Genomic DNA, 13814 nt, shown 5'->3' on the forward strand with positions numbered 1-13814 from the left:
ACCATTCTTAAGGTTCCTAATAGTTAAAAACAAAATTGTAGTGGCGCCTGGGTGCTCAGTCAGTTAAGCATCCAACTCTTGGTTTTTGCTCAGGTCGTGATCTCAGGATCATGAAATCAAGCCCCATGTGGGCTCTGTGCTCAATGTGGAGGCTGCTTGAAATTCTCTGCCTCTCCCTCCGCCTCCCCCCGCCCCCGCTTGCGCTCTCTCTCTAAAATAAATAAATAAAATCTTAAAATTGTAGGGCGTGCCTGGGTGGCTCAGAAGTTAAGCATCCAATTCTTGATTTCACCTTGGGTCATGATCTCAGGTTTGTGGGATCGAGTCCCACGTCTGGCTCCATGCTCAGCCCATTCTACTCCCCTCTCTGCATTCTCTGTCTCTCTCAAATAAATAAATCGTTAAAAAAATAAAAATTGTAACACATTTGATTTCATTATATATACATTGTAAATAATAACAACACTCTTCTTCTTCTTCAGTGCTCTTAAAAGGGGGGAGAAAAAAACAACCTGCAGCTGTCCATGAGGGAAGCAATGTTTTAGAAAATAAAATCAGATTCTTTCAAAAATCTATTTTACTCACTTCAAGATAATTGGAAAAACTAATATTAGAAAAAAATTTGTGTGTGTGCTTTTTTTAAATGGAAAAGGCATATTTCAGGGAAGTTGAAAGTATAAGAACAATATCCAAGTACCAGTAGTTGTGGTCTTTATTTGTTAAGTTGAATTCTTTCAAATACATTACACTTTATTGATTATTTGCATCAGATACTTGCATTTGAAGAGGCCCGCAGTATTTTACTTCTCTAAAATTCCCAGTTATTTTCTCTCTCTTCAGCAGTCTCTGTATCTCTTTATCATTAGAAATTTTAATTTATGTTTCCTAGTCTTTTTGATCACTACTACAATGTTCCATTACATTTTTGTCATGGGATAATATTTGAAGATTTTTATTCACTGTACTTTTATTTCTCCTAATGTTTGTTGCCATTCAACAAATGTATTTCCCTACCCTTCGGGAGGTAGTAGACAGAACCTAGAGTAAAAAAGTCAAAGTGATGAAGAGATGTTTTAGCTTATAGTTGATACTTTGATTTGAGATAAAACACTTTTGAGATGAACACTGCATATAGGTATACATGTATTGGATTTCCAAAGACTCAATTTGGAATATTCAGACAGGCTCTATAATGCTAGAATCTAGTTTATTGGAAGATAGATTTAATGCTATGAATTGTAGAAGAGGGATAATGCAAGTTCAGCCTGGGGCATGAGGACTGTGGAAAATATAATCCTAGATATGCTGAGGGTAAACCCAGTATCACATGCTTGTTCCCTGCTTGCCATTTAGAGGACTGGCAGAAGACCATCTTCAAAATGGGAAAGCCACAGGTTAAAGCTTACATTTTAATGAATATATACTTAAAACAGTCTAAGTTTAAAGCAGAAATGAGTCCTTATCAACTAGTAAGGATTGTTATAAAATGGCAAATTTTAATGCTTTATTATACAGTTCTTTATTGAGCATCTGCTATAATATGTAGAAATAAAACTATGTCCCTGCTCTCCTAGAACTTATATAGAGAGAATGGGGGGCTGAGGGTAAGAGTTTTTAGATATCAACAGAATTAGGTGCTTCTCAGCTAAGTTGAATTTGTTATAGGAAATTAATGTTACATTTTTGTACATCTTAGTAGTGAATGTGAATTTACAATATACATTTAGAACTTATCCATATTATCTTATGCTTTGTACACAGAGTTCAGCTATTTGTCTTTTTTAAAAGAAAACTTAAACTTTAGAGAAGTAGAGGCTCAGAAGCAGAAACAATTACATTTTAAAAAGAATCACTACTGTATGCTCTTTGTCAGAATCAACATTGTTTTTCATTAGCAGCAATCGTTTTCACATTACTCCTGTTTTTTTCTGTATTCATTGCATGGGGGTGTCAAAAAATCATCTGTTGAAACTTAAGAAACATTCCTACATATTTTAGAAAAATAGAGAATACTTTTTAGTTAGATAGACATAGTTTTGTTATCTTAATAGCACCTCCTCAAAAACAGATTCAATATTTATCTATTTAATTGTTAACAGCTCTTAGAGTTACTGGCTCCTTGTAGATGCTCATGTTATATTTTAAATATGTTAGTTACCCATCAGCAGTTATAAGATGTACTGCACTATGGCTAGGTTTATAATTCTTACTAATTTAGTAATTATTGTGTATGTGTTTTCATTTTAGCTGCATACTTCCTGAGGAACTGTAACTAAAGTTAGGAAAATTATCATTGTTCTATAGAACAGAGGAAGTGCCTTGTTGATCAGTAGCACTATACTCATGGGAAGCCAGAGTTGGGTCCCTGTTCCATTAAAAAGAACAATGAGATCGTTAGACTTTACACAGAAACTCAGAAATAGACAAGAGACATACTGAGAAAGTTGGGGGAGTAACAAAGAGACATTTTCCTCTATTATGCAATTTTGCCCAGGGCTTGCTTTGTTTTCTAGTTATGATTTATGACTATGGGAGATCCCCAAGCACTTACATGATTTCACATTATCATCTTTCTGCTTTCTGGAAAGATTTAAGTACATTTGAACAGCTGACATTGACACAAAGTTTTGTTTAGCATGGAAGTGCTCCAGGAATTTTAGTTCATATGTGGGAGACTCCTTGTCACCTAATGGTATTATACATGAAACTTATGTGAAGAAATTTACAGTACTTACCCATCTGCAAATATGTATGAAACAACAGGGTAAGTGAAGACACACAACAATGCTTTAATTGCCCTTTTCTTCCTTAAAGTGGAAGAAGTTTATCTTCCCTGTCTCTACCACACAGGAGACCACAGCTGCTAAATGCCAACACTGTCACTGACACAGTGTTCATCAAAGATTTAGCCTTTATCATAAATGGAGGATAGGCAGGAAATTCTTGTTCCAACTAGCAGTGATTTTTTGGCCTGCCGTCCTCCAAGAAGAACACTTGTAGTAAATGCAGGCTTTCATTTTATCAACAAAAGACCTCACCATAAAAACACAGTGCCTTGAACAACGTAGACCTAATTGGGAGAAGTGGTTCAGAGAGAAGTTGCCAAGGGAGGTTTTTTTCACTTCTTCTTCATGCATAAATGATTGTATATGAAAAAGAAACAGAGCTGATAATTAGTGAAAGCTAGATAAACCATTACTCACCAACTTTCAGTCAGTTTAGTATATCTAACTATAAAATAAAACATATTTTATGGGTTGAACATACCACAAAAGATAATCACTAAAAGCACATCAGTTTTACTTACAAATCTGTGAATAGTTTTGCATGGCCCATTTTTAGGTTTGTCAAAACATCACTATCATCATCATTATTAACAATACAAATTTTATTGCATAACTAAATACAAAAAGTTCTTGACTGCACTATGCTATATCCAAGTAAAAAAGAAATATTGTTAGATAAAAATAAAAGCATACAAAGTAATAACAAAAATAAACATTTGGTTTGCCCTATCAGTTGCATAGGAAATCACAGTGCAGAAGCAGAGAACACAATAGCGATTGCCAGGAATTGAGGGATGGGGAAACAGGGAGTTCCATGTTTATAAAATTTCATTTATCCTAAATAAATAAATTTTAGAGGTATGTTATACAGTATAGTGCCTATAGTTAACAATGTGGTATTGCATACTTCAAAATTTATTGAGGGAACATGTCACATTAAGTGCTGTTGCCCCACAGAAAACAAAACAAAGAAAAAAAGAGGAAATAAAAGTAAAGGCAAATAAGGATAATTTGAGAGGTGTTGGCGCTGTTTATTACGTTGATTGTGGTGCTAGTATCACAGGTATTTGCATGTGGTGAAATTCCTCAAGTTATAGACATTAAATATATTTAGTTCTTTCTATAGAAATTAAACTTCAATAAAGTTGCATAAAAAATGACCACGTGAAGGGGCGCCTGGGTGGCGCAGTCGTTGAGCGTCTGCCTTTGGCTCAGGGCGTGATCCCGGGGTCCTGGGATCGAGCCCCACATCAGGCTCCTCCGCTGGGAGCCTGCTTCTTCCTCTCCCACTCCCCCTCCTTGTGTTCCCTCTCTCGCTGGCAGTCTCTGTCAAATAAATAAATAAAATCTTTTAAAAAAAATTGTCCATGTGAAGAATCTGAAAGAAAAGCTACGTTCTGGGGGAAATTTTTGCGAATATCCACCATAGGATTGTTATCTATAATATACAAAGGATTCTCAAAATTCTGCAGTGGAAATTAAGTAAACAAAAAGTGTAATTTGGAAATAGACAAAAGACATGAACAGACATTTAACTGAAGAAGATATTCAGCATCATTAGCTAGCAAGGAAAGGAAAATTAAAATCACAATGAGATGTCACTACATACTTCCCAGAATAATTTTTTAAAAAATGATGATAACAAATGGGTGAGAACAGGAAGAAATTGGATCACTCATACATTGCTCATGGGAATGTAAATGGTGCAGCCAATCCATAAAACAGTTTATCATTTGTTATAAAAAACCAAACACACAACTACCATACAGCACAACAACTGTACTCTTGGGTGTTTATTCCAGAGAAATAAAATTTGCGTTCACACAAAGACTGATGCATAAATGTTGGTTGCAACTTTATTTGTAATAGCCAAAAAGCTCTAATGTTCCCAGATGTTCAATAGGTGAATGGTTAAGCAAACAGTGTGTATGTGCGCATACACCATGTAATAAAACTCAGCAATAAAAAGGAACGAACTAGATATACTAGCAACTTGGATGAATCTCTTTGGCATTCTACTGAGTGAAAAATGCCAGTCTCAAAGGGAATATATAATGCATGATTCCACTTATCTAACATTTTTGAAATGAAAAACTTTTAGAAGTGGAGGACAGTTTAGTGGTTGCCAGTGGGTGGGAACGGGCAGGAAGGGCATGGGAGAAGCACAATTAAAGAAGAAAAAAGGAGGAGTCTTTGTGATATTGGAGCTGTTCAACATTTTGCCTTTATAACTTTAGTTTAGAAATAAATATCATACACAAATGAGTACAAGTAAAACTGGAGAAATCTGAATCAGATTGGAAGACTGTATTGATGTAAATATCTTGGTTTTAATATTATAGTTTTGTAAAATATTACCATTGTTGAAAACTGGATAAAATGTATGTGGGCTCTCTATTTCTTATAATTGTTTATGAATCTAAAATTATCTCAATACAAATTTCAATTTAAAAAAATGAAGAAATCAGGGATGCCTGGGTCGCTCAGTCGTTAAGGGTCTGCCTTCGGCCAGGGCATGATCCCAGGGTCCTGGGATTGAGCCCCACATCGGGCTTCCTGCTCCACTGGGAAGCCTGCTTCTTCCTCTCCTACTCCTCCTGCTTGTGTTCCCTCTCTCGCTGGCTGCCTCTCTCTCTGTCAAACAAACAAACAAATAAATAAATCTTAAAAAATAAATAAATAAAATAAAAAATGAAGAAACTGAAGACCAAAAAATGAAAATACATTTAGTTATATTAAAAAATCTATTCATTCATTATGTATAGCAAATGTCTCACTGTCTTTACAGTTCAAAATATTATTTGTTTTTTAAAGATATTATTTATTTATTTTAGAGAGGGGGGAGGGGCAGGGGAAGAGGGAGGGTGAGAATCTCAAGCTGACTCTGAGGGAGTGCAGAGCCTGATGTGGTGCTCCATCTTACAAGCCTGAGACCGTGACCTGAGCCAAAATCAAGATTTGGATGCTTAACCGACTGAGCCACCCAGGCACCCCCATCAAAATATTATTTGTTAAACTGCATATTCTTCAGCTGTAAATCAAGTTATTCCCTGAGGAGTTCCAATCATTATATCTTTAGTCCAGTTAGTGCTTTTCTTTGTACTTGCTCTTACACATACTGGATTTAGTGAAAAGTATGTGCAATTTAATCTCCATGAAATATAGAGATATAAAAATTATCTTATGTTCTATAAGGAAAATATAAAATAAAATGCAATTTAATCTCCATGAAATATAGAGATATAAAAATTATCTTATGTTCTATAAGGAAAATATAAAATATCTGCTTTTAGTCACTTTTCAGGTTTTCCAGAAATTGGACTTTTTTTTCTTTTTGGCGATTACATTTTTGAAAAATATATAGCAATTATTTTGTAGAATATCCTAATTTGTTTTTCTCATGTCTCCTCTGATCTGATCCCTGATCTGATCCAGATTATGCAATTTCTGCAGGAATATTAGTCGTGATTTGCCTTTTCAGTGTCTTACGTTCAGGAGGCCTTTGATCACTTTGTTAAATATCCACCAGATTCTCCATGTATTAATACATTTTCTTATAAATGGTAAGTGGTTGGTGGAAAGATACAATATATATATCTTGTTCTTCATCACCTTTTCACCCCACCTACTCTCCCTTGATGATAGTTTAATGTCATCTTTAGAAAAAATTTTCTTTTATTTATTTATATCAGAAAGCAATTGTTCCTATCATTATAGAACTTAAATATATATATATGCTTATATATACATTTCTATATTTAAATATTAAATGCATATTTATAAAGTTCCAAGTAGATAGATCTTTAAAAATTTTTTGTGTTAAATAATTTCTATTTTTATTGCACATTGATTTGATATTTTTTGTGAAATTTCTTTATAGAATTTATTGATTTTTCTGTCAGTTAATAAAGGATCAATTTTGAGTGTTTGAAATTATGAATATTTTGGTGTATTGGAGGAGAGGATTTATTTTCTAGTACTAGGATATAAAGTTTAATATGTATCTAAATGATCTACCAAATTTTTTGTGTAACTGAGCCGGATGTATTGTGTTTAAAGTTAGGTTACTGACTACCTTTGGACAGGATAATTTACTGGCTTTTACACTTATGATTTGTGCATTTTCTACAACTTAATAATAGCAAGAAATTGTTCACATAGGTTATTGATATGAGCTCTGGAAAAATTAAAAACAACTTTCCTCTATAATGTGCATGGCTGATTTCTGTTGCATAAATAGGGTCATACAATTTCATTTTATTTGAGTAAAATATCTGGAAATATATGTAAGTGATAGGGTTAAAATTAAGTGGAAGTTAATGAAATATTCATCAGGCAACTTCTTTGCTAAGCTTTAAGGCAACTAGGCCATTTTACAAAGGGATACAATAATAAATAGGACATTACTTCCAAGTATACACAGTTTCGGGGGAGAGACAGGAAAGAGAAAATTTTTCCTACAACTCTTTATGGTAAATTCTACTTCATATAGGTATTACTCAAGCTGTGATGTCAACCAGCATGAATGCTGACAAGAAATGCTCAGAAAAGTTGAAGAAGAGACTTGGGGAAGAGACTCACAAGTGAAACAGATGAATTAAAGTAATATAAGAGATCATTGAGTACTTTGAAGAAGAAAAATTTTAATGGCTGTTGGGGAAGAAGAAAGGTGAAGATGAAGCATACTGTTTTGTTGAGTTTGAATAGAAGAAGAAGGAAATTATTTTTGAATTTGATAATTATGGTAAGAAAACTTGAACTAGTTGGTGGCTTGAGGGTAGAAATCCCTCCAGAAAAGAGTGGATTCAAGTAATTTTAAAAAGTAAAGCTTGAATCCTTTGTACTATTTCTGGAAAGGTTGTAGAGTAGGATCAATATCACAAAAAGAACATCTTTTCTCTGCATTTCAAATACAGTGACAAATAGATGCAATTAAATTGAAGAGACTTGAATTAAAAATTACTTCCTGGTATTCTTAATTTTGTCTTTACCCATGAATCCTTGACCAAAATTACCTGTTCTTGCCATTACTCCCACACACTTATTCTTTCTACCTCTGTTCTCCATTTCTTTAATACCTCCAGTCCCTGACTCCTCACTTTTTTACACCCTATTCTAATCTGACTGACTCTTCCACTTACCAAGTACCGATCAGTCACTGTCACTTCTCCATATTATCCCATCAGTCTTAACATACAAATCCTTTCATTTATCCTCTCTTCTACACTTTGACTTCTCTATTCCTGCACTAGAAAACTATAACTTTCACATGTCTTAGACGAGGAAAGGCCCAGGATGAAATCACAAAAGAAGATGGATGGAGTAGACTGAAGGGTGGACCATTACTATGAAATCAGACTCCCACAACAGTGGAGACCTTATCTCCAATGGTGCCAAAAGTTGAATTTAGAAGGAAGGAAAATTGTAAACCAGATATTAAATAAATATGAGTATATCGTCTAAAGGTTATAGTCACAAGTAGGGGTTTGGATAGTGTTATCAAATCATATGAAATTCAGTAGGCAAAGATTTGTTTGTTTAGTAGGAGATGGTGGATTGTCAGCAGGGACGTGGATCTGCAGCCTGACTGATGGGGTTGCATGAGGGAAGGAATGAACTGTTTTCAGAGAGCTCTAAGAAATAGTGTTTTGGTGGGAGGGGGGGTATGTAGAGCTTTCTGGTAGTGCAAAGAGGGCATGAGAAATAGGGGTACTCTCTAAGTTCCCAATATTTTCCACCAAAAGATGTCTCTGCAAAATTGGCAGAGATTCTCATAAGCTGGCCAAGACTTGTCTTCAACTTCCAAAGCAGTTGGAAGCTATCAAACATCTCAGAAAGAGTTAGCATGGGAATCTGAGGGGGAAAGTTTTTCTCTTTTTTTCTTTTTTCTTTCCTAGCATTCAACTACAGAGGGCATCCTTCCGTATCACTGTACAGTCATGGCCTGTAAACTGTGTGAATGGAGAGAAAATTGATTCTTATGAAGGATCAGGGACTAGTATAAAACAATTAGACCAGAACTCAGACCTACTCTTCTGTACTTTTCTTAACCAGAGTTACAGCAACTTAACAGGAAGTAGAAGATAGTAATGAAAGTTTTAAAATAGAAACTGCTGAAGAAGCACAGAGAACCTGGATTATGAAATCCCTGCCTTCCGTTATATCTAGTTCCTTCCCTTAGGTCCCATTCAGAGCTGGTTGCCTTCACAGGATTCAGCTAGACTCCCTTGACTTGCCCACTCAAATACTTATCTTAACATATGGCAATTTAGATGCTGTTGCTTGTCTCCTTAAATGTCTCTCTAAGACCATTTACTGTTTTTATGGCCAGTTTTAATGTGCTGCCATGTTTTCAGTACTTAGCTGCCAGACACTATTTTAATACTGGCATATCTCTTGCAAGAAAGCAACCTGATTCATTATTATTAAGTTATCTTTTTTGGCAGTAAGTTTTGCGTGGCTCAAAGATTATGTAGAAGAAGAAGAATGTCCTTTCACAATCATGGTTGCCTCCTTGACGTTTCTCTGATAAACTTATTTTGTATTATCTTCTGTTTTCTTTGTACAGCTTTTCTTCTAAGATTTCATTACAGTCAGGGTGACAAGGATTTTGTTGTTGTTGTTTAAGTGAGGTGGCATGTGCTAAATTGCCTCTGATAGAAGAAGAACTCAATCAAAACTGACATTGTCTGTCTAGTGCTTCACTGAAAGTCCACTAGGTTGTGATATGTTTTAATGTTTAGACTTCAGTTCTGCAATGAATATTAAATCAACAATTCTGGTTCGCATACCAATTCAGGGAATTAACACAGAGCTTGGAAACTCTTGAAAATAAGGTGTGACCCTGCTGAAGATAATTCTGGCTTCCAGGCTTTTATGGAGGATATATTAATTCATTAAATTATTCAAGCATGCTGCATACAAATGCTGACAGGGACTGAAAGGTTTGTTGTCTCCTATTAATCACTTTATTATTCATATCATTCTTTCACTAGAGGCATCAGAATATGTTTGATTGATATCTCATTTCTGTTGTTTTTGCGAGCAATGTTCGTTGGCTCTGCTCTAAAGAACTTTGTTTCAAGTAAATTGGAACAGAAAAATAGGTAATTATCAAATCTTGGTGTTGTTTCCTGTGATTGCACAGTGTCTCCTAACAAACATGGCTATCATGCCTGTGTTTAGTTTGGATGATGGTGATATGTGGTGCCTCATCTTAACCTGACGAGAAATGAAGAGTCCCTGAAGATCAGTTGACTTAATGGCGAACCTTAGCAACCTCTTAGTGTTCCCTGATTGTCTCATTGTTCTCTCATTTGTTGGCTTTTATACTGGGATCATATCCATTAGATCTGAATGTCAGATCAAGAGAAACTTTCTTTCATTCATTCTACTAAACATAAAGAAAGGTTGGGAAATTTTAGAAGACTCTTGATGCTCCAGATGTTGAGCTCAGAATTGTGTATATTCCTTGCTCTATTCTTGAAGGCAAAACCATTATGTAAATCTTAATGATTTATATGCTAGGTAATTTGCTTTGCTTTTTGAAGCATAAATTATTCTAGAACATGTTTTGAATTGGTTTAGGAAAAACCCAGATTTGGATGTGTTTCATGTACAAATGTTATAAAATTGGGTTTTTGAATATTATTATTCATGCTTTATCAAGACAAACAATGTTTACTATAAAAAAGAAGGTAAGCAAACTAAGCCTGGAGAATAATGGAAACAGTGCAGAGAAAATGTGTCATAGCCAAAAATACCGATTCTCAGTTGCTATTTTTTTTCTGTAGTCCCTAGATTCAGGCTCTGTTTTTTAAATATAAGTAGTTGCCCCTGACATTAGGGTTCTGCTCTCTCTAAACTGCCTTGCCTTTTATTCCCTGGGCTGAGTAGCTCACCACAGGAAGCTCCACAGAACATGCTGCTTAGAGTAACTCCTCAACATCCATGTGGCTCGATCCAGGTCCCTTACAAGCTTGATTGCGTGCACACTGTACCTGGAATTTATTGACCCTGCTGCTTTCCTTCTGTTTAGCGCATTGCCATTGTATGCTTTTTCTGTTTCTGCCTTCCTAAAGTTAATAAATAATCAACCAGTTGGGCAGAAGATTGCCCTACAGAAGTCAGTGCCGTCTCACTTATCCAGATTTCAGTTTTCTTTCTGTTTTAATTCTATATGATTTGGCTATGAACAACCCCAGATGTGGAAGAAAAAGTCATTGAATAAGTTTAGATTTATAAGTGAGAGCAAGTCAGTGTAGTGCTATAAGGAAAGAAGTAAAGGGGCGCTTGGGTGGCTCAGTCGTTAAGCGTCTGCCTTCCGCTCAGGGTGTGATCCCAGGGTTCTGGGATCAGCCCCGCATCAAGCTCCTCTGCTGGGAGCCTGCTTCTTCCTCTCCCACTCCCCTGCTTGTGTTCCCTCTCTCACTGGCTGTCTCTCTCTGTCAAATAAAGAAATAAAATCTTTAAAAAAAAAAAAAAAAGGAAAGAAGTAAAGATAGACTGTCAGAAGCATTGCTGCTTTGAGCAAATTATCTCACCACTTTGGTACCGCTTTTCATACTCTTTTGAGTGTTACTGGAAGGAAAGTGGGGAGAAAAAGGAAGAGAAATGGTACTTAGGGAGCGGGCGTAGTATAAGGGAAAGTTCATATGTTTTAGGTTCAGAGACACTAAGTTTCAAATCTTGGCTCTGCCACTTAGGACACTGGCAACTTATTTAAACTCAAGTTTTATCATCTTCATCTGTTAAATAGAAAAATATTACTTGCTTTATGTTTATTGAATGGTTTTTGTGATTTCATCGGAAGTTCTTGACCCATACTATAACCTCACTATTGAAATTTTGTATTTCCTTTCCTTTAATTTTATTAGTACAGGTTCCCCTTTCTTGATGACATATGTCATTTTCTTCTTTTTATCTTTCACATCTGGAAGGGGGAAAGAATCCAATAAATATGTGTTGTGTGAATCTATGAATGAATATGTAACTCATGATATTCCTTTAAAGAAATATTGTACTTTTGTTAAGATATCTGCATAATTCCTGATCTTTTCTTTTCTTTTTTTTTTGAATTTTAATAATTTTTATTTTGTTATATTAGTCACCATACAGTACATCCCCAGTTTATGATGTAGTGTTCCATGATTCATTATTTGCATATAACACCCAGTGCACCATGTAATATGTGCCCTCCTTAATACCCATCACCGGCCTATCCCAACCCCCCACCCCCCTCCCCCCTGAAGCCCTCAGTTTGTTTCCCAAAGTCCTAATCTTTTCTAATAAGCCTAGTTATCTAATTTCCCAAGATTCAGCAAAAATGAAAAAAGTCAATTAGACTCAAGCTTGCAGATTACTATTTAGGCACATAGGCAATAGTAAAAGTTACAGCTGACAGGTTGAGGACACAGAAAAACTGGAAAACACTTAAGTGTGACCTGTTCTGTAGCTCTCCAAGACACACTGATCCTATCCAGTATCATATTACAGAACAGATTGGCATTCATGTAGGTAGACACTTTGAGCTTTAATGGAAGGGTAAAATTATATTAAATTCATTCTGCGTTAGAAAGCATAAATGTATGTAATATGTTTTAGAAATATTTCTATTAAAATGGTTACTTTCAGTGCTTGAAAAGTTAAGCTTCAATTATCTGTAAAATTAACATATGTGTACAGATCATTCCCCATCAATGTCAGATTAATAGAGTGTTCTGCCTATTGCCATTACAAGTCATTCTTCCACCACCCTTTAATATTTTTTCCCTACCCAAAAATGCTACAGTGATGAATAGATTTTTTTTTAAAGGAAGATTCTTTTAGGAAAGGTAAGATCTACTTTAAAATTAGCAAAAGCCATTCTAGACCTGTTTCATGTGATCAAATTTTTATATTTCACTATGAGGTCAAGGAAATTCCCAGGCTCAGCCTGGCATCAGTGCCATTGTATGTACTTGTAATCTGAGCCAGACATCTGTGGGTGAACTCAACAAGCCCCAGGGCAGGAAGGCTGGCATTTTTCCACCTGAATGACTATTTAAGTAAAAGCAGGACAGGGGAGAAAGACAGGGTAATCTGTTCTCTTTGTATTGGTGTTGGCTTCAATGTATGCAATTTATAAACTGGCTCAAAGACTGTTCATTTTCAAGAAGACAATGCTTTCACATAATGTAACAATCATCAAAGACCTGGAAGATATAATAGAGTTTTAACTGTATGAATAATTTAAACTTTTTCTTATAGCTTTTCATTCATACTACAGCTCTCCCCTTTCCAAATAGACCACTACATCTCTCAACACGTACATATATACACACATACCTAAAGTATGTGGCAGTTTCCTTACTTTCTTGGCTTATCTGATAAATACATAAATATTTAAAATATATTCCCATAAGAGCAAGTCCCAAGATCCTTTTGGTGGCTTACTGAGTTAAATTATGGATGGTCTGATGAATATTGAATATGAATGAAAAACTAATTATAAAAAAGCATTATACAAATATTTTGATATTTCTATGTGAGTTAGAATTTAGAAATTTGTAAGAAAGTAAAAAGTGATTAATATTGTATAAAAGTAGAAAGTACACAGGAGGCTAGTTTCAGTAATAATTTCGGAGAGGAGCTTTAATATATTGCTGTGAATAGTCGTACAGGTTATTTGGTAGAGGTGCCAGACAGAAGGATCAACTGGTGGCAGACTGGAGGGGCATTCATTGTTGATTGCAGAGATAAATGTGTTATGTGGGACTTTATTTGGGAGTGTATACTAGCTATGGGAACCTCCTTTATTACTTTCACTTTTTTATGGGGGCAAGAGTAAAATCAGGTTTGTTTTCAGAGAGTAAATATTTTGGGCTTTCATCAAGTTTAGCCTAGTTGCCAGTTTTGAAGAGACTACAAGGAAATGCCATCTGCCGGATACTTGCAGACATTAGGGGTCTTTAGCTCCTGTGGACAGACTGAATGTGGGCAAATCCCTTCCCCTCAAAGGGGGGAATGACAAGTTCTCAGTCCCAGTCA

The sequence above is a fragment of the Ursus maritimus genome, unplaced genomic scaffold (assembly GCF_017311325.1).
Source record: "Ursus maritimus isolate PB19 unplaced genomic scaffold, ASM1731132v1 scaffold_5, whole genome shotgun sequence".
Classification (NCBI taxonomy): Eukaryota; Metazoa; Chordata; class Mammalia; order Carnivora; family Ursidae; genus Ursus; species Ursus maritimus.